General features: G+C 38.6%; 1 non-coding gene across 1 annotated transcript; it reads left to right on the top strand.

The window, feature by feature from the left end:
• The first annotated feature begins 668 nt into the window (after positions 1-668).
• LOC143662833 (U7 small nuclear RNA) lies at positions 669-730 on the top strand. The gene has a single exon (XR_013165603.1). It is a non-coding gene; the product is annotated as a U7 small nuclear RNA (small nuclear RNA).
• The last annotated feature ends 22,544 nt before the right edge of the window (positions 731-23,274 follow it).

Genomic DNA, 23,274 nt, shown 5'->3' with positions numbered 1-23,274 from the left:
GAACATCAGCTAGTTCCATCTCCCTACCCCATATTATTCACAGCTCTTTCCAACGTGAAAAAGTTAGAATGGCCAGGCCTAAATACCCCTAAAGAGTGGGATAGAAAGATGAAAGGTGATGATAGAATTATACAGAGAAGGTAGGGTTTAACAAATGAATGTGATTGCTAAATCATTAAATTGATACCTCTTTTAGTGAAGTAAAAACCTAAAAATTGTGGAATTGTAACCCATACCAAACTCTGAAATTTGTTCTACAACTAATTGTTGTGCTGTGCTTTGAAATTTATTGCTTTTTTGTACGTGTGTAATTTTTCACAAAAAAGAAAAAAAATCTATTGTGATAAGAGAATATTTCTTCTAGCCTCCTGTATTCTGGAGCAGCTAGAAGGAAAAATATGAGAGGATGGTATGGTAACCCATGACAAACTCTGGGATCTGTCCTGTAACTACTTGTTGAAGAGTGCTTTGAAAACTATTGCTTTTTTCTTTCTTTGCTTTATTGATTTGTTATATTATACAATAAAAAAAAAGTTTTAAAAAAATGAGACAGGAGGGTGTGAAGTAGTTCAATGGTAGAATTCTTGCCTGCCATGCGGGAGGCAAGAATTTGATTTCGGGCCCATGCATTTCCCAAAACAAAAAGAAACCAACAAAAACAAACAAACAGGTGTTGCAGCTCTTTTAGAATTTGTCTAGTAGGTTTTCTGGCTTTAGCCGGAAAACCCTCATAAAAAAAAAACAAAAACAAAAAACAGAAATTCAACAAATGGTGCTGCAATAATGGGATATTCACATTGAAAAAGAATGAAGTGTCACCCCACCATACAGCATACAAAAAATAAAATGAGACTGAGTTTCATTTAGTTTTGGGGAGAAGGATCGATAGATCTCAGATGATTGAGGTAAGACTCACCTTTGACTCAGTGAATGAGTTTGTACTGCTTCTGGTTGTTGTTTCTAAAGGGGAAGGTTCTATCCTTTACCTAGAAAGAATATTGTCAATGTAGTCATGGCCATCCAGAGTTTTGTTTTTCATAAAGGTGTCATATGACAATTTTCTCTAAGCCCAAGAGGACTAAGGATAGTTTAGATTGTTTTTTGCACATACCTTTTGATTTTGCTAGCTCAGGTCTTGTCGGCTGTGAACACCACACTAGCTTCGGGATCTTCATGCCCACATTATTTTAACTTATTTATTGTTGTCTTCCCAGTTTCCCACCTCCAGTTAGACCTCTTTCCAGTATTCAGATCAAATGTGAGTTTATATTCTCCATTCTCAAAATGTAATTGAAACGAAAGTACCAATCCTAAATGCCATCTTGGCAACAACAGTGTTTTAGTTTGCTAAAGCGGCTAGAATGCAACACACCAGAGATGGATTGGCTTTTAATGAGGGGATTTATTTAGTTACAGATTTACAGTTCCTCAGAGGAATGGCAGCTGGCTTTGCTCTGGCTTCTCTGTCACATGGGAAGGCACAGCGTAGGGGTCTGCTGGGCTTCCCTCCTGGCTTCTGGGTTCAAATGGCTTTCTCTGGGGCGATTCCTTTCTTCATCTCCAGATGTCTGGCTCTGAGCTGCAAGTGCTAAGTCGAGGTATGCTGAACTGCTGAGCTCTATTTTAAGCCTCCTGCTAATTAAATTGAACATCACTCATTGTAGAAGGCTCTCCCTTTAATCCATCACAAATGTAATCGGCCATAGATAAATTTCACATACTGATAATTTAAGTCCACAGCAACAGAACAACAGGGCATCACCTGGCCAAGTCAACACCTGAACCTACCTTGAACTGAAATCTTACTACAAACAGTAAGATTTATCAGCTCTGGCACTCGTGTGGGACACTGCCCTAGGTTCTCTAGGAGCTTACAGTCCACAGGATTTTATGTTTTTCTCTTCTTTAGTTTGTTTGCTCTAGGGGAACCAATTTTATGCTTTGAACAGAGTTAAGTACCAATAAATATTTATTAATTATTTAATAAATATTATTAAATAAACATTAATGTTAATAATGCTTTACATTTATTAGCTTATTGGATAAATGCTAATAATTGCACTATAACTTAAGTGCTATTATTAGCCTATCTGTTTTACAAATGAGGAAACAGAGGACTAGAAAGGCTAAGTAACTTGCCTAACATCACACAGTTAGCAAATGACAGAGATGGGTTTCAGTTCCAGGCATTCTGTCTGTAAATCCCTTAATCATAAGCACTAGTTTGCATTAGATAAGTGTGGTGAATATTTTCAATTTATTACTCATGGTTTTGACTCTTAATGATAGACCATAAAGTTCAAGTACAGGTAATACAAGTAATAATTTGTAATTCTGCTTAGCCATAAATAGAAATCCTTGAAGTCTGTGATGCTATTCCTTTCCAAAAATTTTTATTGAAGCATAACATACATGCAACAGGGTATCCAGTTCCCCAAGAATATGGCTTGTTGAATTCTTCAAAAAATGAACATATCCTATGTAACCGGCATCCAGATAAAAAAAATGGAACTTGGGCGGGCCACGGTGGCTCAGCAGGTAAGAGTGCTTGCCTGCCATGCCCGAGGACCCGGGTTCGATTCCCGGTGCCTGCCCATGTTAAAAAAAAAAAAAAAAAAATGGAACTCATTTCTATTGGGGACATATACCTAGGAGTAAAGATGCTGCGTTATAATAGATACTACCCACTTTTTCAAAGTGGTTGTAATGATTTCCATTCCCTCCAGCTGTCTGACTTTCTTCTCTTACTGGTTTGTAGAAGTTCTTTATTTTGGATAGCAGTTGCTGATTGGATGTAAGTATTCCGGATATTTTTTCCCCACTCTGTGGGATAACTTCTCACTCTATCGATGTTGTCTTTGGATGAATAGAAGTTTATAATTTTAAAATTTTTAAAACTTTGGTTCAATCTATCCTTTTTTCCCTCCTCTATGGTTAGGGCTTTTTGTGTCCTGTTTGAGAAATCTTTGCCTAGTACCAGGTCACAAAGATATTTTCCTCTGAAAGTCTTATATTTTACCTTTTACATTTAAATCTGCAATCTGCATGAAATGGATTTTCTATATGGTTTGAGATAGGTGTCAAGATACATTTTTTTTTCCTATATGGATATTCAGTGGACTCAGCACCATTTACTGAAAATGCCATTCATTCTTCACTGCACTTCAGTGCCATCTTTGTCATAAATCAGGTGATATATGTGATTATATTTCTGGACTCTTATTTAGTTCCATGGGGTAGTTTGTCTATCTTATTGCCAATACTACACTGTCTTAGTTACTAAAGTGTTAGAAAAGTCTTGATATCTGGTAGTATAAATCTCTAGCCTATTATTTTTCTTCAAAATTTCTATTCCTTCCTAGGCCCTTTCATTTCCATAAGGATTTTAGAATCAGTTTGCCAACTTTAGGGGAAGGTAACTGCTGAGACTGAGATTAGAATTACACTTAATCTATACGTTAATTTGATAACTGGACATATTTACAATGTTGGGTCTTCTGATACATGAATATGATAAATCCCTCCATTTATTTGGGCTCTCTAAAATTTTTCAGTAATGTTTTATTTTCAGTGTATTGCTCTTTAAAGTATTGTGTTAGATTTATTCTTACCTGATGTTTATTTTTACAAATGTAAATTATTTATTTTTGCTTGTTTTCTATTTGCTTGTTACTGGTATATGGAAATGCAATTGATTTTTTTTATTTTTTGCATGGGCAGGCACGGGGAATCAAACCCAGGTCTCCAGCACAGCAGGCAAGAACTCTACCTGCTGAGCCACTGTGGGCTGCCCTGATTTTTGTATTTTGATCTTGTATCCAGGATTCTTGCTAAATCTACTTATTAATTCTAATAGTTTATAATTCTTTTAGATTTTCTGCATATATCATTCATGTTTTCTGTAGATAATGACTGTAATTTTTTTTTTTTGCTTCTTCTATTCTTAAATTTCTTTATGCTTTCATTTCTTTTTCTTAGGTTATTGCACTGGTTAAGGCCTCCAATATAATGCCAAATAGAAATAATAGTAGCATCATTGTCTCATTTCTGATTTCTATGGAAAACATTTCACCATTGAGTATGATGTTTGCAGTAGGTTTTCGAAGCATAAAAAATAAGATTGAAGGATTCCTTTTGATTCCTAGTTTGCTAAGAAATATTAATTTTAAATGATGAATATGCATTTATTCATCTGTATGAATTGAAATTATCTTTTGACTTTTCCACTTTTTTTTTTTTTTTTAAGTTTATTTATTTATTTACATGGGCAGGCACCGGGAATGGAACCCAGGTCCTTGGGCATGGCAGGCAAGCACTCTTACCTGCTGAGCCACCGTGGCCCACCCAGGTTGAACTTTTTTAAACATTTTTTATAAATTGTGAAATATAACATATATACCAAAAAAAGCAATAAATTTCCAAGTACATTTTAAAAAATAGTTATACAACAAATTTTAAAGTTTGATATGGGTTATAGTGCCACGATTTTTCATTTTTTTCCTTCTAGCTGCTCTAAGACTCTAGAGACCAAAAGAAATACCAATATAATGATTCATCAGTCATACTCATTTGTTAAATTCCTATCTTCTCTGCTATACACCTTGTTCCCTTTTTTTTCTTTTTTGTGAAAAATAACATATACAATAAAGCAATAAATTTCAAAGTACATTGCGACAAGTAGTTGTAGAACAAATTTCAGTTTGGTATGGGTTACAATTCCACAATTTCAGGTTTTTACTTCTAGCTAGTCTAAGGTACTAGAGACAAAAAGAAATATCAATATAATGATTCAGCACTTATACTCTTTTGTTAAATCCTACCTTCTCTGTATAACTTCACCATCACCTTTGATCTTTATATACCAGTCTTTAGGGGTATTTGAGCTACGGCCATTCTAACTTTTTCATGTTGCAAGGGGCTATCAATAATATGAGATACTGGAATGGAACTAGTTGATGAACTGGAGAGGCTGGCCTCTCTACATTTCAGGACTTATCTGGTCCAGGGACCCATCTGGAGGTTGTAGGTTTCTGGAAAGTTACCCTAGTGCATGGAACTTTTGTGGAATCTAATATAATGTCCTAGGTATTCTTTAGGATTGGCAGGAATGGTTTTGGTTGGGGTTTGGCAAGTTATGGTAGGTAGCAATGTCTAACTGAAGCTTGTGTAAGAGTGGTCTCCAGAGTAGCCTCTTGACTCTATTTGAACTCTCTCAGGCATTGATACCTTATTTGATACATTTCTTTCCCCCTTTTTGGACAGGATGGAATTGTTGATCCCATGATGCCAGGGCTAGGATCATCCCTGGGAGTCATCTCTCACGCCACCTGGGAGACCTTCATCCCGATGTCATGTCCCACGTAGGGGGGATGGTAATGGTTTCATTTGCAGAGTTAGGTATATATAGAGAGAGGCCACATCTGAGCAATGAAAGAGGTCCTCTGAAGGTGACTCTTAGGCACACCTATAGGTAGGCTAAGCTTCTCCACTACCTACATAAGCTTCACAAGAGCAAGCCTCAAGATCAAGGGCTTGGCCTATTGATTTGGGTGTCCCTAATGTTTGACACAGTATCTGAGGTTTCCCTGGTGATAAAGCTTAATATTTCCACATTTTTTCCCCTATCCCTCAAGGGACTTTGCCAAACTTTCGGATTATCTGTTTAATATACTCTGGGATGTATCCAGGCATTAAATTAAGCTATACAGGATTAGAGGCTGTCATTCTTATTCTCGGCTCCCTGTGTTTGGGTGGTTTAAATGATCCATACAGACAGGGTGAGTTGGATTATGTACTACAGAAAATTTATGTTCTGGACAAAATAAACACTTCTTCCTTTGGTCTCAAAGTAAGTGAAGTTCTAAAATGCAGACAATGTCTTCCTTACCCCTGTATTCTGAATGACCTGATTCCCAACCTGGTCAGCTTCATTCTTATCTCTAAATACCAGATTGTACATATGTAAAACAGCCTCTCAAAATCCAAAAATAACAATTACTGGCCCAGACTAAATGTGGCTGCTATAAGAGCTTACCCATTGATTGATTTTTAAATATAAACCAACCGTTCATTCTGAACAAACCTTAATCACTTGGGATGTACTGTCCCTTTTTTTTTTTTTTTGCTTGTAAGGGCCTTTTTATTATTTTTTAATCCTCAATATTATATATTTCAATATTTTTAGGTTTCTTAAATGATAATGCACAAATAAAACTTAATTCTGCCACTAACTCTAATGGGGCACAAGTATGCTCATAAGAATTACTGTTTTCATCATCTTCATCATTGGTGTCATCTTCACTATCATCATCTGTTGATTCAGGCCACTTATCGCCAGTACCTGAAAGGCAATAGTCCTTATTTTTCTCCTGCTTTTCAATGACGGCTTCTTTGCCCCGTTCACCCAGGTTTCCTTTTAAGAGGGAAGATGACCATTGCTTAGATTGTAGATGTGTTAATGTATCTTTATTTTCAATACTCTTTGAAGATACTCTATTTTCTGAATTCTTTAAAGAGACTTTATTTCCAATATTCTTTGAAGAGACTTTCTTCTTTTCTGACAGTGCCTTAGCTACATTTAGAGAGACTCGGGTTGTTGAGGTATAAAGTTTGCTCGCCCATCCTGGTCTGCATCCAAAGAGGCCCTTACCTGACATTGCTTCATTTGGTTTGGATTGAACACTAGCAATCTGTCATTCTGTCTGTTGGCGCCCACTGGTAGCTCTCTAACGCCAACCACCCAAAGGGCAGACTCGGCCTGCCGCTGACTCCTGAACAAATAGCCCTGACACCGCATCGCCATGGAGACAGAGCGCGCATGGGCGGAGTCCCGGGGGTAGCCTGTATTATCCTTTTTCTAGATCTCTAGATTTCTTTTGGTAATATTTTGTTTGGGATTTTTGCATCCAAATTCAGGAGAGAGATTTTTCTGTAATTTTCCCTTTCTTCTAAAGTCCTTGTCCATTTTTGTTAGTATTATATGCATTTTTATTACCTGCTCATATAATAAAAATAGTTCCAGTGTTCCATACATTTCCGTTTGAGACTAGGTTTTGAGAGCAAATTGCTTCCTTGATAATTCAGTGTAGCTAGTTGTCCAGTATGCACATCTTGCCATTCTCTTTTTGAGCATATATTGTTAAATACCCTACAGAGACTTATGCCTGGAGGAATGTCAGGATGTGCTGGGCTGGAGAAGCTTGCAGGATTTGTCCTGGATCAGTATCAGAACTTTGGAACGTCTGTAATCAGAGGACAGGAAAATTACAAAGTCCAGTGGTTTGATAAGGCATCTTAGGTACACTGAGATGTTAGTTGTACCTTCGAGGGAAGTTTTTATGAGGATGGAGAAGGATTTCTCAGCATTGGCAGTATCTTGAATAAAAGACATGGTGTCAAGAAATCGTGAGTTCTAAGTAGGTAAATGAGCAGATCAGATTGAATACAGTCCAAGAGTCATGCAGGGGAGAAGTGGGAGAAAAATGTGGATTTTTGTTTAATTCCCGGAGACTATAAATAGTAATCTAAGGAGCTTAGATCTTGTCCTAGGCAACAGGAAACTGTACAAGGTTTATGAGAAGGGAAAAAGTGATATGATACAGAAAAGTTTTCTTAATATTAATCTAGTGCAGTGTCCATAGAAGTCTTAAAGAAGAAGAAGCAGGGGACAGGTTCCTGTTAAAAAAGAACCATAATTACTTAGGTGAGAGGGGGTTAGTGCCTGGAATGACATGGGGGTTGGGAGATTAGAAAGCAGAGAACAGAAGCAGGAGACTCTGCCAAGGTAAAATAACTTTAAAATGTAAGGCATTCTTTTCTGCGTTTCTCACTGCACTTCAATGCCATCTTTGTCATAAATCAGGTGATATATGTATTTATATTTCTGGACTTTTTTTTACCTACCACCCACACCCTACCCTCCACATTTTATTCCCTTAGGATTGCCTTTCAGTTAAGGTAGCAATAGCCTAGGTGGGTATAGCAAGATACTTGCACAATACCCATTCCTCCTTCTGTCCTGATGAGCAGAACCCCATTTTGTTTGGGGCGGCAGTGGGTCCAACTGAAATATTTGCCTCTGCAGCCTACTGAGCATCTAATGAGAGGTAGGTAGGAATGCCTGGGGAGGGAATCGTTTACAAAATAAGAGGCAAAACCTTCTCAAGAGAAGGCTTTTGCCTTTCCCTCTTTGCCCTTCTCCTGCCGGAAATGTGTAGGGAGTGCTTGGGGATGCAGCAGCCATGGTGTATTGGGGTAGGTTAGATAGGGGAGGAGGGTGGGGAGAACGACCCTGAGACCCATAACAAAAAGTTCCTTTCAGCAGCACACACCTACCTGGTGCCCACACACCGAGGCCTCACTCAGGTAGGCACCTGAAAAGAACCAATGAAAAGTGCAGCTCATCAGTCCCTTATTAGCATAACCAGAGGGGGAAGGGCTCTCCAAGTCCCTGTAAGGCAAGGATCCCGACCTCCCAGGATTTCTTCTTCTTTGGAGAGTGTCCCGCTGCATCATCCTTTGAGCATGTACTTGTGCTATGCATTGAAAGTTTTGAGCTGTACACACTGGCTAGTCCTCGAGTTCTTTCCTGCAGCTGAGTCAAGAACCCTTCCGGCGTCAGCCCTTGGTCTCAATTTCTCCGAGAGCTCTGGGGGCTCTCCAGGACAGGGTAACCACGACGGAGTGGGAAGCCAGGGGAATCGCTATCTTTAAGGATTTTATTGAGTCCCTCTAACAGCCCAGGACTGCCTATCTCTGGCCTTCTGTTTTCTGAGACCAAACTCTTACTCATTTCGGCCACTGTTTACAAGGTTACTGTTACCTGCGATGCTATCAGATGCCATAACCAACACGTATTGAGTGTGTATGAATCAGGCACTGTCCTGGGTGATAAACATGGACAGTCACTAATTCAGGATGAAACTCAATGTTTTCATTTAACTTCAAGGTTGTGCTCAAAAATGTTTTTTTCATTGATAGAAACAGCCCTCCTTCTCAAACCACACTCCTACCTTCCCTAAAATAACTTCCCATACTTCTTGAATCTCTTCCCTAAGTTTTCACCAATTATGAATTAGTGATTAAGCAGGAGGGTTTTGAAGTCAGCTGACTGGGTGTGAATTCTTGCTTTCCTTGTGGGTGGTCCTGGCTAAGGCATTTAATCTCTAAACCTCGATTTACTCATTTCTATAATGGAGATTGATAATAGTACCTATGTCATCCCATTTTAGAAGTAATTCAATCCCTGATACCTAGTAAGCACTCAGTAAACACTAGCTCTTCTGGTGACATTTCTTCATTCTTCACTCTTCCCCTGATAGCAAAGAGAAGCCTCTTTGCCCAGTAAGTCGGCGGGTCATGGTTGCATTCATCAGAACACACAGTTCTATATTAATTGTCTGGCTCTTATTTTCACCTTAACAGAAGGAAATAGATCTATTGAGTGAGATTTGGGCAGAGGACACTGAAGTTGTGGACTTTATGTTCACGTAAAACTTGCCTAACTTCTTTTAGGTAAGTAGCAGACATTTTATGAATAGCCCAGCTGGGTCATTCCACAGATTTGGAAAGAGCAGAGGTAATTAATTAATTTGGTATTTACCAAATTATTTGGTATATAATTTGGTTTTTATATGTTATGGTTGTAAGTGCTAAAGAATTTGTCATTTATAATGAAATTTTCAGTTCAACTTTTTTCATACTTACCTCTTAGTCAACAAATAAAATCTAGATAGAACTGTTTTGAATACAATTTAGGTAGGGAAAGAGAAGGCAGAATTATGCAATATTTAACACATTATATATTAATATCCATTGCCTGGGTAGTAACATGTCATGTGGTGATTAGACATCTATAAACTTTCAAATAATATTTTTCTTAGGCAGCCAATGTTTGCAAAGATACTTTTGATTCTGCTATGTTTAGAAAGACTAAATGACCCCATTCCAACCTTTAACATTGTTTCTTAATTTGGAATTTTGCCAAAATATATACATTTGCTGTTACACTTGAAACAGGATATGCTGTTTCTCATGAAACAGGACTGTTTAACTTTTCTTCATATTTGAAAAAGTCAGAAATGATTTGACCTTTTATACCTCCATCAGGACAAAAACATCTTTCATTGTTTTGACAAATTCCGGACACAGCTGAGAGAAATGAAAAAAGAAAATAAAGGGAGACAGGAGACTAGAAGGCCAAAGAAGAGTGAAAGAAATGTGTGCAGAAGGAAAGAGAATGTTTTTATCTGGACCATGATTTCTTGCGCCATTTTAACCACAGAATAAATATTGGTAGGTATTGATTTTCCAGTGCAAAAGGACAGAAAAAAGGAGCTTAAGCTTAACTGTTTAAGCAGAGAATCAAAGCTAAATACAAAGGAAGGTAAAATAGCACCCTTCACTATTAAAGAATTGAATAGAGGGACTCCTGAGAAGATGGCAGAATAGGACAGGCTGAGTTCACCCTGCTCCAAAGAATAGCTCCGGGAGTGACAGAGACATGACCAGGACAGCAGTGCCAGGGCGTGAGTGACCGAGAGGGTCGTCTCCACGATATAGGGAGGTCCTGGATGAAAAAGCTGAGAAATCAGGACCCAGAGAACCAGGTGAATGGGCTCCACTGGGACTCCACTGCGCACAAGAGGCCACGCGCAGGAAATCACCTGTGCCCACAGCTCCTTTGGGAAATCAGCTCCCTCAGCATCACAGCCCGGAGCTGCCCTGGGGGACTCGGAAGCCATTAAACTAGCTTTCCCTACTCATAGAGGCTAATGCCTACCGCACCCCTTTCCAAACAAAGCCCTGGAGCCCTCAGGGGTGCACAGACAGGGGTGAGGAAGCAAGCCAAATCATGCCCCTTGACCATCCCACCTCCCTGTGCCCCATGCACCTGAGCCCCACCCCACCAAGCCCATAATCTGCCCCTTCTGTACCCCAAGCCCCTGCCCCCGTCCTCACACCATCCATGCCCCGCACACATGTGCACCCATGCGCAGCCTCGACCTCACTGCAACACCCCCCCCCGTGACCTGCACACCTGCAAACTGACATCCCCACACCTGCATCCTGCCCCCTATGCCCCATGCATGCAGGGGTGCACCACCCTCTATCCCTGTGCGTGCGCGTACAGCAGCCCTGACCCATTCGCCTGGCTCACGTACTCGTGCCCTGCCCACTCCGTGGCCTGCTCTCCACTCCGCCCCCATACCCCACCCCTTAACCCCAGCACCTCACCCCTTGACTCAAGCCCCCACCAGCCTCCCCAGCCCCTCCATTCTGCACATGTGTTAACTTGCACCACACCCCCCCGTGCCCCTAGCCCTGTTCCCTGCTCTCTGCACCCGGCACACGGGTGTACCCATGACCCAGCCCTCAATAACCTGCGCACCCACCCCCGTGACCTATACACCTGTGCCCCATTCCTCTGACCCCAGTGCCCCTGACCCCAGCCTGCTCCCCCAACGCTTCGTGCATGTGCTCATGTGCGCTCCAACCCCTGCATCCCAGACCATGGCCCCTAACCCCATGCCCCGTGCATGCACATACCCACATTCTGCCAACCCCAGGCACCTGCACCCACGAACCCACACAGCAATATAATCCACCTCTTGGTACACCTTGCCTCCTTGTCCCTGTGTCACCTCCTGCAACGCTGTGGCCCCGCACCCCAAGCCCCTGAACACTAGCATAGCGCTCCCATCCATACCCAGCCCTGTGCCATGCAACACCATCAGGGCTGTGCCCAACCCTTCATCCTGCACACAGCCCCATGCCTGTCCCACAAGTACACAACCTTGGATGACTGAGGGTGTGCCAGGTCGAAGTGCTTTTGATTAGATTATCCCCACAAAATGTGGTGTGCCCAGTTGTGGTGTGACCTTTGGTTAGATGGACATGTGACCCCACTCATTCAGGGTGGATCTTGATTAGTTATTGGACTCCTTTAAAAGAGGAAACATTTTAGAGAAAGCTCAGAGCAGATGCAGATGCTTGGAGAACAGTTACCTCAGAACTGAGAGACATTTGGAGAGCTTGGAGTGCCGACAGAGGGAGCAGATGCCTAGATATCGGCAGGGCTCAGCAGAAGTCATCATTTGCCTTCCATGAGATGCTAAGCAAGCCAGAACCCAGAGTTGTGTCCCTGAGGAAAGGAGTGAAGGCCCACAGATGGTTAGAGAGGAAACTACTGGCATCAGAAGTGGAAGCAGTTAACCAGGAACAAGGACTAGCAAACAGCAGCCATGTGCCTTACCAGCTGACAGGTGTTCCAGATGGCATCACCCATTCTTGAGTGAAGGTAGCCTCTTGTTGGAAGCTAATTTGGACACTTTCACTTCCTTAGACCTGTAAACTTGTAACATAAAAAATTCCCTGTATAAAAGCCATTCCATTTCTGGTATATTGCATTCCAGCAGCTTAACAAACTAATACAGAGGGAAAACAACTTCCAAAGTAACCCTATCAATGCCTGAAAGTCAACAGAAGATCACAAAGCATAAGAAAATGCAGGCAGATTTAGTCTAGCCTAATGACCAAAATAAAACAACAAAGGAGACACAGACTTTGGAACAACTAATCAAAGATGTCCATACAACTCTCCTAAATAAATTCAGTGTGTTTGCTAATGACATAAAGGATATCAAGAAGACACTAGAAAAGCATAGGGGAGATTATGAAAGAATAGGTAGAAAAGTAGCAGATAACACAGAGATGAAAGATACTGCAGACTAAATAAGAAATATACTACAGACACACAACAGCAAATTTGAAGAGGCAGAAGAGAGAATAAGTGAACTAGAGGACAGCACAATTGAATTTGAATGCACAAAAGAAAAATGGCAAAAAAGACGGAAAATTTTGAATTAGAATTCAGAGAAATGATGGACAGCATAAAGCACACAAATAGAAAAATTCTCGGTGTCCCAGAAGGAGAACAGTAAAAGGCTAGGAAGATTCGTTTGGGGAATTGTTCTACTTTGCTAGCTGCTGGAATGCAATATACCAGAAATGGAATGGCTTTTAAAAGGGGGAATTTAATGAGTTGCTAGTTTACAGTTCCAAGGCTGAGAAAATGTCCCAATTAAAACAAGTCCATAGACATGTCCAATTTAAGGCATTCAGGGAACGATATCTTGGTTCAAGAAGGCCAATGATGTTCAACGTTTCTCTCTCGTCTGGAAGGGCACATGGCGAACATGGCGGCATCTGCTGGCTTTCACGTGGCTCTACCAAAAGGGGACTCTCTCCAAAATGTTACCTCTTTTAAAGGATTCCAGCAAGCAACCCCACCTTTAGTGGGTGGAGACACACCTCCATGGAAATCATCTAATCAAAAGTTACCACCCACAATTGGGTGGGTCACATCTTCATAGAAACAACCAAAATGCTCCCACCCAGCAATATTGAATGAGGATCAAAGGGCATGGCTTTTCTGGGGTCCACCACAGATTCAGACCGGCAGAGGTAATTCCTCAGGTGAAGATTTGTTTAGGAAACTTCCCAACCCTTACAAAAGGCATAAATATGGAAACCAAAGAAATCCAATGAACTCCAAAGAGAATAAATCCAAATAGGCCCACTCCAGAACACATAATAATCAGTCTGTCAAATGTTGAAGAGGAGGAGAAAATCCTGAAAGCAAAAAGAGAAAACAGGCTCATTACATAGAAGGGAAGCCACATAATACTGAGTTCAGATTACTCAACAGGCACCATAGAGGTGAGAAGGCACAGGTATGACATATTTAAGAGAACGACTTCTAGCCAAGAATTCTGTATTCAGCCAAACTGTCGTTCAAAAATGAGGGAAAGATGAAAAGTTTCACCAACAAAGGCTGAGAGAATTTGTTAACAAGAGACTGGCCCTACAAGAAATACTAAAGGGAGTTCTGTTTTCTGTTGGCTGAAACAAACAAACAAACAAAGAGACAGGAGAGGGAGGTCTTGAGGAGGGCACAGGAGTGAAGAATATCTGTGAGGGTAACTTAAAGGGTGAAAAGAGAAAGATGGAAAAGAATATAAGACAAATAAAAACCAAAGGATAAGATGTTAGATCCAAGAAATGCTTTTACAGTAATGACTTTGAGTGTTAATGGACTAAAATCACCAATTAAAAGATACAGATCAACAGAATGGATTAAGAAATATGATCCATTTTTATATACTGCTTAAAAGAGACTTATCTTAGATCCAATGATACAACTAGATTGAAAGTAAAAAGATAGAAAAAGATGTCCCATGCAAATTGTAACCAAAAAAAAAAAAAGCAGGAGTAGCTATACTAATATCAGAAAAGATATCATAAGAGACAAAGAAGGGCACTACATATTAATAAAAGGGACAATTCGCCAAGAAGAAATAACAATCATAAATGTTTATGCTCCTAATCAAGGAGCTCCAAAGTATATGAGGCAAACACTGGCAGAACTGAAGGAAGCATTGGATTCCTGGTACCTGCCCATGCAAAGAAACAAACAAACAAACAAAACCAAAAACAAGACAAAACAAAACAAAACTGAGGGAAGCAACAGAAGTTTCAACAATAGTGAGAGATTTCAAGATACTACTCTTCTCTATAAATAGAACAACTTGATAGAGGAGCAACAAAGAAACAGAGAACTTAAACAATTTGAGAAATGAATTAGACCTAATGACATGTATAGATCATTAAACCCTAAAACATCAGGATATACATTCTTCTCTAGTGCCCATGGAATGTTCTCCATGATAGATCATGTGCTGGGACACAAAACAGGTTTTTATAAATTTAAAAAGTTTGAAATCATTCAAAGTAGTTTCCCTGATTATGATAGAATGAAGCTGGAAATCAATGACCACCAAAGAACCAGAACTTTCACAGGTATATGGAAATCAAATAATGTACTCTTAAACAACCAGTGGGTCAAAGAAGAAATTGCTAGAGAAATCGGTTACTATCTGGGGATGAATGAAAATGAGAAAACAACATATCAGAGTTTATGGGATGTGACAAAGGCAGTGCTGATTGGCAAACTAACCCAAAATCAAACAGAAGAAGAAAAATAACAAAGATTAAAGCAGAATTAAGTGAATTGGAGAACAACAAGGACAACAACAACAAAAAACAATAGAAAGAATCAGTAAAACCAGAAGTTAGTTCATTGAGAAAATCAATAAAATTGATGGACCCATAGCTAGGGTGACAAATAAAAAAGTAAGAGGATGCAAATTAAAAAATCAGAAATGAGAGGGGGGTCATTCCCATGTACCATGAAGAAATTTAAAAAAATCATAAGTGACGCTATGAACAACTATACACCAACAAACTAGACAACTTAGATGAAATGGAAAAGTTCCTAGAAACATATGAACAAGCTACACTGACTTAAGAAGAAATAGAAGATCTACAAACCGATCACAGGTAAAGAGCTTTAATCATTCATCAAAAATCTTCCTACAAAGAAAAGTCTGGGGCCAGAATGCGTCACAGGGAATTTTATCAAAATTCCAAAAAAATTTAACACCAATCCTGCTCAAACTCTTCCAAAAAATGAGGAAAAAGGGACACTACTTTACTCGTTTTATGAAGCCAATATCACTCAAATACCAAAACCAGGTTAAGATGCTATAAGAAAGGAAAACTACAGGACAATCTCCTTGATTAGTATAAATGCAACAATTTTCAACAAAATACTAGTAAATCAAATCCAACAACACATTGAAAAAATTATAGACCACAACCAAGTAGGGTTTATACCAGGAATGCAAGGGTGGTTCAACACAAGAAAATCAATCAATGTAATACAGCACATTAACAAATTGAAAGGGAAAAATCACAAGATCATCCAACTGATGCTAAAAAAAAGCATTCAACAAAATTCAGCATCATTTTCTGATAAAAACACTTCAAGAGGTAGGAATCAAAGCAAACTTCCTCAATATGATAAAGGGCATATATGAAAAACCCATAGCCAGCATCATACTCAATAATGAGAGACTGAAAACCTTCCTTCTAAGATCAGGAATGAGATAAGGATGTCCTCTATCACCACTATTATTCAAACTTGTACTAGAAGTTCTAGCTGGAGCAATCAGGCAGGAAAAAGAAATAAAAGGCATCCAAACCAGAAAGGAAGAAGTAAAACTTTCATTATTTACAGATGACATGATGTTATGCTTGGAAAATCCTGAGAAATCTATGCTAAAGCTTCTTGAGCTAATAAAGAAATTCAGCAAAGTGGTAGGACATAAGATAAGGGTGCAAAATCAGTTATATCTCTATACACAAGCAATCACCTTATGGAGGAGACAATTAAGGGAAAAAATATATTCAAAATCACAATTAGAAGAAACAAGTGTACAGGAATAAAATTTAACTAGGGATGTGAAGGAGCTATATACAGAAAACTATATAACATTGCTGAAAGAAATTAAAGGAGATCTGAAACAGGTGGAAAGACATTCCCTGCTCATGGATAGGAAGGTTAAATGCAGTGAAAATGTAAATTGTACCCAAATTGATCTACAGATCCAACACAATACCAATCAAAATTCCAACAACCTACTTTGAAGACTTGGAAAAGCTAGCTACCAAATTCATTTGGAAGGGAAAGAGACTTTGAATAGCTAAAAATAACCATAAAAAGAAGAACAAAGTGGGAAGATTAACATTTCCTGATTTTAAAGCTTATTATAATGCCACAGTGGTCAAAATAGCATGATGCTGGCACAAACATAGAAGCACTGACCAATGGAATAGAATCGAGAGTGTGGAAATAGACCACCAAATCTATGGTCTACTGATCTTCAACAAGGCCCCCAAATCCACTACACTGGATCAAAACAGTTTTTTCAAAAAGTGGGCATGAGAGGACTGGATATCAATAGCCAAAAGAATGAAAGAGGACCCTTACCTTACACCCTACACAAAAATTAACTCAAAGTCAATCAAAGACCTAAATATAATAAACAGTTCCATAGAAGTCCCAGAAGAAAATATAGGGAAACATCTTCAAGACCTGGTACTAGGAGGTAGCTTCCTAAACTTTACACCCAAAGCACAATCAATGAAAGAAAAAATAGATAAGTGGGAAATCCTTAAGATCAAATGCTTCTGTGCCTCAAAAGACTTTGTCAAAAAGGTGACGAGGCAGCCAACTCAATGGGAGAAAATATTTGGTAACCATGTATCTGATAAAGGTTTGATATCCTGTATACATAAGAAATCGTATAACTCAAAAACCAAAAGAACAAATAACCCAATTATAAAATGGGTTAAAGATATTAATAGGACATTTTTCCAAAGATCAAATACAGATGGCTAAAAAGCATGTGAAGAGATGCTCATTTTCATTAGCTATAAGGGAAATGTAGATCAAAACTACAATGAGATATCACCTCACACCTATAAGAATGGCTGCTATTAAACAAACAGGAAGTTACAAATGTTGGAGAGGATGTGGAGAAATTGGGACACTAATGCAGTGATGGTGGGAATGTATAATGTTACAGCTGCTATGGAAGACAGTTTGGCAGTTCCTTAGAAAACGAAATATCAAGTTGCCCTATGACCTGGCAATTCCACTACTCAGAATATACCCAGAAGAGCTGAAGACCAGTGACACAAGCAGACATTTGCACAGTGATATTCATAGAAGCATTATTCACAATTTCCAAAAGATGGAAACAATCCACGTGTCCATCAACAGATGAGTAGATTAACAAAATGTGGTGTGTTGTGTACTTACGATGGAATATTATGCAGCAATAAGACAAAATGAGGTCCTGAAGGTTATGTCAAGATGGGTAAGCCTTGAGGACATAATGCTGAGTGAAGTAAGCTAAACACAAAAGGTTAGATGCTTTTATGCCTTGGTAAACATAAACTCAGAGGCTTATAATATAGAATATAGAGGGTCTAGAAATACACAGAATCTAGAGGTGGGTGAATGGCTAGCTAATGAGGTTCAACTTAAATAAATGTAAGGGAGCGGATGGAAGTGAAGGCAGTTTATTAGTGGGTCTATAAGTAATACTGCCATATTGAAGGTGAACATGATTGAAAGGCATTGTATAGAGCCATGTATCCCACCAATTAACACTACAAATATAAATAAGTTCTTGCATGCACTACTTCAAAGGTATGGATTTTGTACAAAGAGTAAATAATATCAAGGTATGGGGGAAAACATTTGCATACTATGGTCTGTGTAACAGGAAGACATCAACAGTACCACAGCAATACTGGTGGTAAATAACTGAGGGCAGGGAGAAGAACAAGAGTTAAAGGGAGGTTTGAATTTTCTATTTGTGAGGGTATAGTTGTTATTTTTCTCTTGGGAACAATGGAAATTGTCTAAAATTGAGAGTGTTGATGTTTATACAACTAAGTGAGGATAATGTGAGATATGGATTGTTAACTTTGGGCATTTATACATGGAGCCCAATGGATGGAGGTAGCTGAAGGATACACTGGCTGAGAAGTAGAACGGTGAACTGTGGTGTATACATATGATCGAATATTGTGTGGCTATAAAAAGGAGGATAGTCATGAGACATGCAATGAGGTGAATGAATCTGGGGGACATTATATGGTACAAAATAAACCAGAAACAAAAGAGCAAATGTTGTATGGTCTCTTTTAGAAAATAATTATAAGAAAATTGGTGTCTAGATTGTAAACTCTTATAGCAGTCACATTTAGTCTAGAACTGTAGTTGTTATTTCCAGATTTTGAGAGTTTGTGCTATATGTGCATAACCTGTTTTTTTCCTGGAACTTTTGGTACCTGTTTGACATCTAAGACTCAGAGTAGGAGTTCTGCAGGTCTGAAAATCAGCAATGCCACATACAACAACTGTTAAAGAAACTGAAAAATGCATCAGGCTTCAATTAGTCCCAATTGGGTTGGGACTAAGGTGATTCTGAATCTAAGGGGTAAGGAGGACATTGCATATATTTTAGAACTTCACCCACCCAGTGAGACAAAGGAAGAGAGGTTTATTTTTTCCAAAACCTAAATTTTCTGCAGCACATCATCTAACAACCTGTCTGGATAGATCATTTAAACAACCTAACACATGGAGCCCAGAATGGGAATGAGGGCTTGTAATTCTATTTAGCTTAATGTAATACTTGGATACATCCCAGAGTCTGTTGAGCAGATAATTTAAAAATATTGGCAAAATCCTTTGAGGGACCGGAGAAAAAATATACAACTGTTAAGCTTTACCACCAGGGAAAAACCTGATACTGACTCAAACATTACAGACTCCCAAGTCTGTAGCCCAAGCCCTTGATCTTGAGGCTTGCTCTTGCGAAGCTTATTTATGTAGTAGAGAAGCTAAGCCTACCTATTGTATGCTAAGAGTTACTTCCAGAGGACCTCTTTTGTTGCTCAGATGTGTCCTCTCTCTCTCGCTAAGCCCAACTCTGCAAGTAAAATCATTATCCTCCCCTCTTATATGGGACATGCCATCCAGGGGCAAAAGTCTCCCTGGCAATGTGGGACATGACTCTCAGGCGATGAGCCCGGCTCTGGCACTGTGGGATCAGCAACGTCTGCCTGATCAAATGAAGGGAAAGAATTGTAACAAAACGAGTTATCAGTGGCTGAGAGAGTTCAAATAAAGTTGAGAAACTATTCTGGAGGCTATTTTTATGCAAGCTTCTGCTAGATATTGCCATTTACCACGGTTTGCCAAATCCCAGCCAAAGCCATTCCTGCCAACCCTAAAGAACACCTAGGACTCTATGATTCCTCAAAAGTTCCAAGTACTATGGTTACTTTCCAGAAACCTACAACCTCCAGCTTGGTTTCTAGGCCAGATAAATCCTGAAACCCAAAGGGGAGAGGGGCCAGCCTCTTCCAGAGCATCAATTAGTTCCATTCCCCTATCCCATATTATTGATAGCCCTTTCCAACATGAAAAAGTTAGAATGGGCATAGCCCAAATACCCCTAAAGATTGGGAAAAAAGATCAAAGGAGAAAGTGGAGTTATAACAGAGAAGATAGGATTTAACAAATGAATAAGGCTGCCGAATCATTATATTGATGTTTCTTTTAGTCTCCAGTGTCTTGGAGCAACTAGAATGAAAAATCTAACATTGTGGAACTGTAACCCTTGTCAGAATTTATTCTGGGTACTGTTCTATAACTACTTGTTACAAAGTACTTTAAAATTTATTGCTGTTTTGCATATATATTTCAAAATTTAAAAAGTTAAAAAAATGAACTGAGCTAGAGCTTCTAGAAGTTTTATCCATCCCCTAGAGACGAAGTTTTTTACATACATTTGGAACGCTCAAGTATACTCAAAGCAATCTCAATAGTATGTGAAGCAATAATAAAAAACTTCTTGCCAGTTACTAGCTAGCTCAGTATGCGAAATATTTTTTTTCATTTGCTTCTTTCAAGCAATCCATGGCAAGATGACACTAAAAAAAGAATAATTTGTTTATTAACAATAAGCCTTCAGCAATGCAAATCTTCTGCCAGGCAAATAAATTTTAGAGGGATTTTTATGAAAATCAGAAACAAGAGAAAGGTGTTTATTATCACCTCTAATATGTAGTATGTATTGGTGATTTTAGCCAAAGCAATAATCTAAGGAATGGAACATATAATAACTGAAATGAAGTATATGAAACTATTTTTATACTATATTTTGTAAATATTTGTCTGAATTTATAAAATATATAATATAAATATCTGTACAATATTATCATCCTCATAAAAAATTTAAGGGAGTTTACAGAGACAAGCTATTAGCTGAAATGAGAGTTGCCTTCCTTTACAACAATAATAATCATTAGAAAATATGAAGGAATGCTATTTGTAAAAAGAACAAAATCTACAAGTTGCCAAAAAATAAAACTAATTTTAAGATGTGCCAAGCCTTTGTAGAAAAATATTATAAAATGTATTTAAAGATATAATAAAAGACCTAAATAAATACAAATATACATATGTTCAGGTTTGAGAAGACTCACTTGATAGAAATCTCAATCCTCTTCCCATAAATTTACAAATCAAAAGCATTGCCAGTAAGTGGAACTTGACCAGCTGATTCTGTATTCATGTGGAAGAACAAAAGCCAAGACTATTTTGAAAAAGAAGACCAAGGAAGGAGGATTTTCTCTATTAGACAAGTTTTCCATCAATTCTAATGTTTAATTTTCATATCTGCTGTCCAGTTACCCCGAGGTAAGCTGATATTAGCACAGGCTTTGTGTCGCTTCCACGTTGGAGCGGAGCGCGAAGGATATTAAGGAATGATGAGCGAGACAGACGGGATCAGGGGGTCTGAAGCTCAGTGGCAACAGACAACTTTATTCTTAACTGGTTCCTGTTATGTACTGCAGGGTTCACATGACAAAGAGTGCATATGCACCTGGCGAGAATACAGATGCTTACTTAAGATGACCGTAAAGAACCTGGGGCTAAGACAAAACAAACATTCTCTCTCTCCCAGACTGTTGTCCATTAAGCAAATAGCAATCTCCACAGATTACCACTGCCACCACTCTGAAGCCAGCTGTTCTCAACAAATTCTGCAGGTCTTGTTTTAGCCCTTGCTCCAACAGCTTTGTGCTCTAACAGAGCAGAATAAATCCCATAGACACAAATATATCTGAGATCATTGATATTTTGTATTAAAAATCATTAGAAGTGGAACCATGAATAGGGAGTGAGATCTTGTTGGTCTATACAGGTTGGTGGGATGCCCCGATACATCCCTAATTAAGCTGGGCAGAGATTAAAAAGTATTTGCAAAGTCCCTGCAAGGGACTAGGGGAAAAGGTGAAAATATTAAACTTCCCCATCTAGGGGAGACCTGATATTCCTGCAAGCATTGAGGACTGTCAATTTGATAGGACAGGTCCTCGATTTGGTGATTGCTCTAATGAAATTTATTCCTGCAGAGGAGAAGCTAAGCCTACTTATGATGATGCCTAAAAGTCACCCCCTGGGAACCTCTTTTGTTGTAAGAAAAAACAAAAAAAAGAACCAGGCCATTTCCCTAAGAAGAAATTTGAATTGCCAAGAAATGCATGCAAAGATGTTCATCCTAAGTAATGCAAATTAAATCAGAGAAATGCGAATTAAAATAATGAGATGCTAGACCTGAGGCTGGTAAAAATGTAAAAGTATGACACTATCAAGTCTTGTCTAGTCCATAGAGAAATGGGAACTCTCGAACACTGCTTTTGGAATTGTAAATCGGTATAATCTTTTTGTAAGGCAATTTAGAAGAGATCGAGATGTACATTGCCTCGTGTCCTTTGACCCAGTAGTTCTCTAGGAATGTATTATTTGTTCGCAACCAGGGATAATTTTGTTCCCACTCACCCAGGAGGACATTTGGCAATGTCTGAAGATATTTTTGGTTGTCACAAATGCGGGAGGAGAGTGCTACTGGCATCTAGAGGGGAGAGTTCAGAGATGCTGCTTGAACATTTTCAATGCATAGGGCAAGGCCCCCTACCCCCGGTTGTCTAAGTTAGTGTACTTAAAATTTGTATATCCAAAATGTCAATAATGCTGAGGTTGAGAAAGCCTGTGTTAGACTCTGGAACCTGAAGTCTCCCAAGTGTATGGAAAAAAGAGCTGTATTATAATAGCAATGTATTGGAAATAAATCAAATGTTTACAAATAGGAAAATGGATAAATAAATTGTGGTATATTTATTTACTGGATACTATACAATAAATATGTTGAAAATGATTAAACAAACAAAAAAAAGAGAGAAAAGAATAAAATGCTTAAACCAGTGCTGTCACAGCAAGGGCAGATATAAACACACATATAAAAGAAAAGAAAAGGATGCTGGATAATCCTATAGTACAATACTAGTTATTAAATGTATAAAGCACGTGAAAGGATATTATATTTGACTTCGGGAAAATACTAATATATGCTAATTATATAAATTATACATCTGTACTAGTAATATAAAACATGTATGGAAATTATAAAAAACAACTTCCAGTTAGTGGGTTACTCTAGGGAGTAAGAATGAGATAAGGGAAGGGTGTAGGGGTATATGAGGGGCCCAACTATATCTGTAATATTTTTTTACTAAAAAAAATGTATCTACACGAACTATGGTAAATATGACAAAATTGGTAAGATCTGATAAAACTAGAGAGTGGCTATCAAATGTTCTTCATATTAAGTTAATTTTTCTGTATGGCTTAACATATGCAGAATTAAAAGAAATTATTTTCCTTCATTGATCTCCTTGTTTCTTCTCACATCAAGGTTAAAATGAGAATGTAACTCTAAGGTTCTC

Source organism: Tamandua tetradactyla, chromosome 18, assembly GCF_023851605.1.
Source record: "Tamandua tetradactyla isolate mTamTet1 chromosome 18, mTamTet1.pri, whole genome shotgun sequence".
NCBI classification, from domain to species: Eukaryota; Metazoa; Chordata; class Mammalia; order Pilosa; family Myrmecophagidae; genus Tamandua; species Tamandua tetradactyla.
Note: the sequence above shows the minus strand (reverse complement) of the source record. Positions and strands in the feature narration are given on the sequence as shown.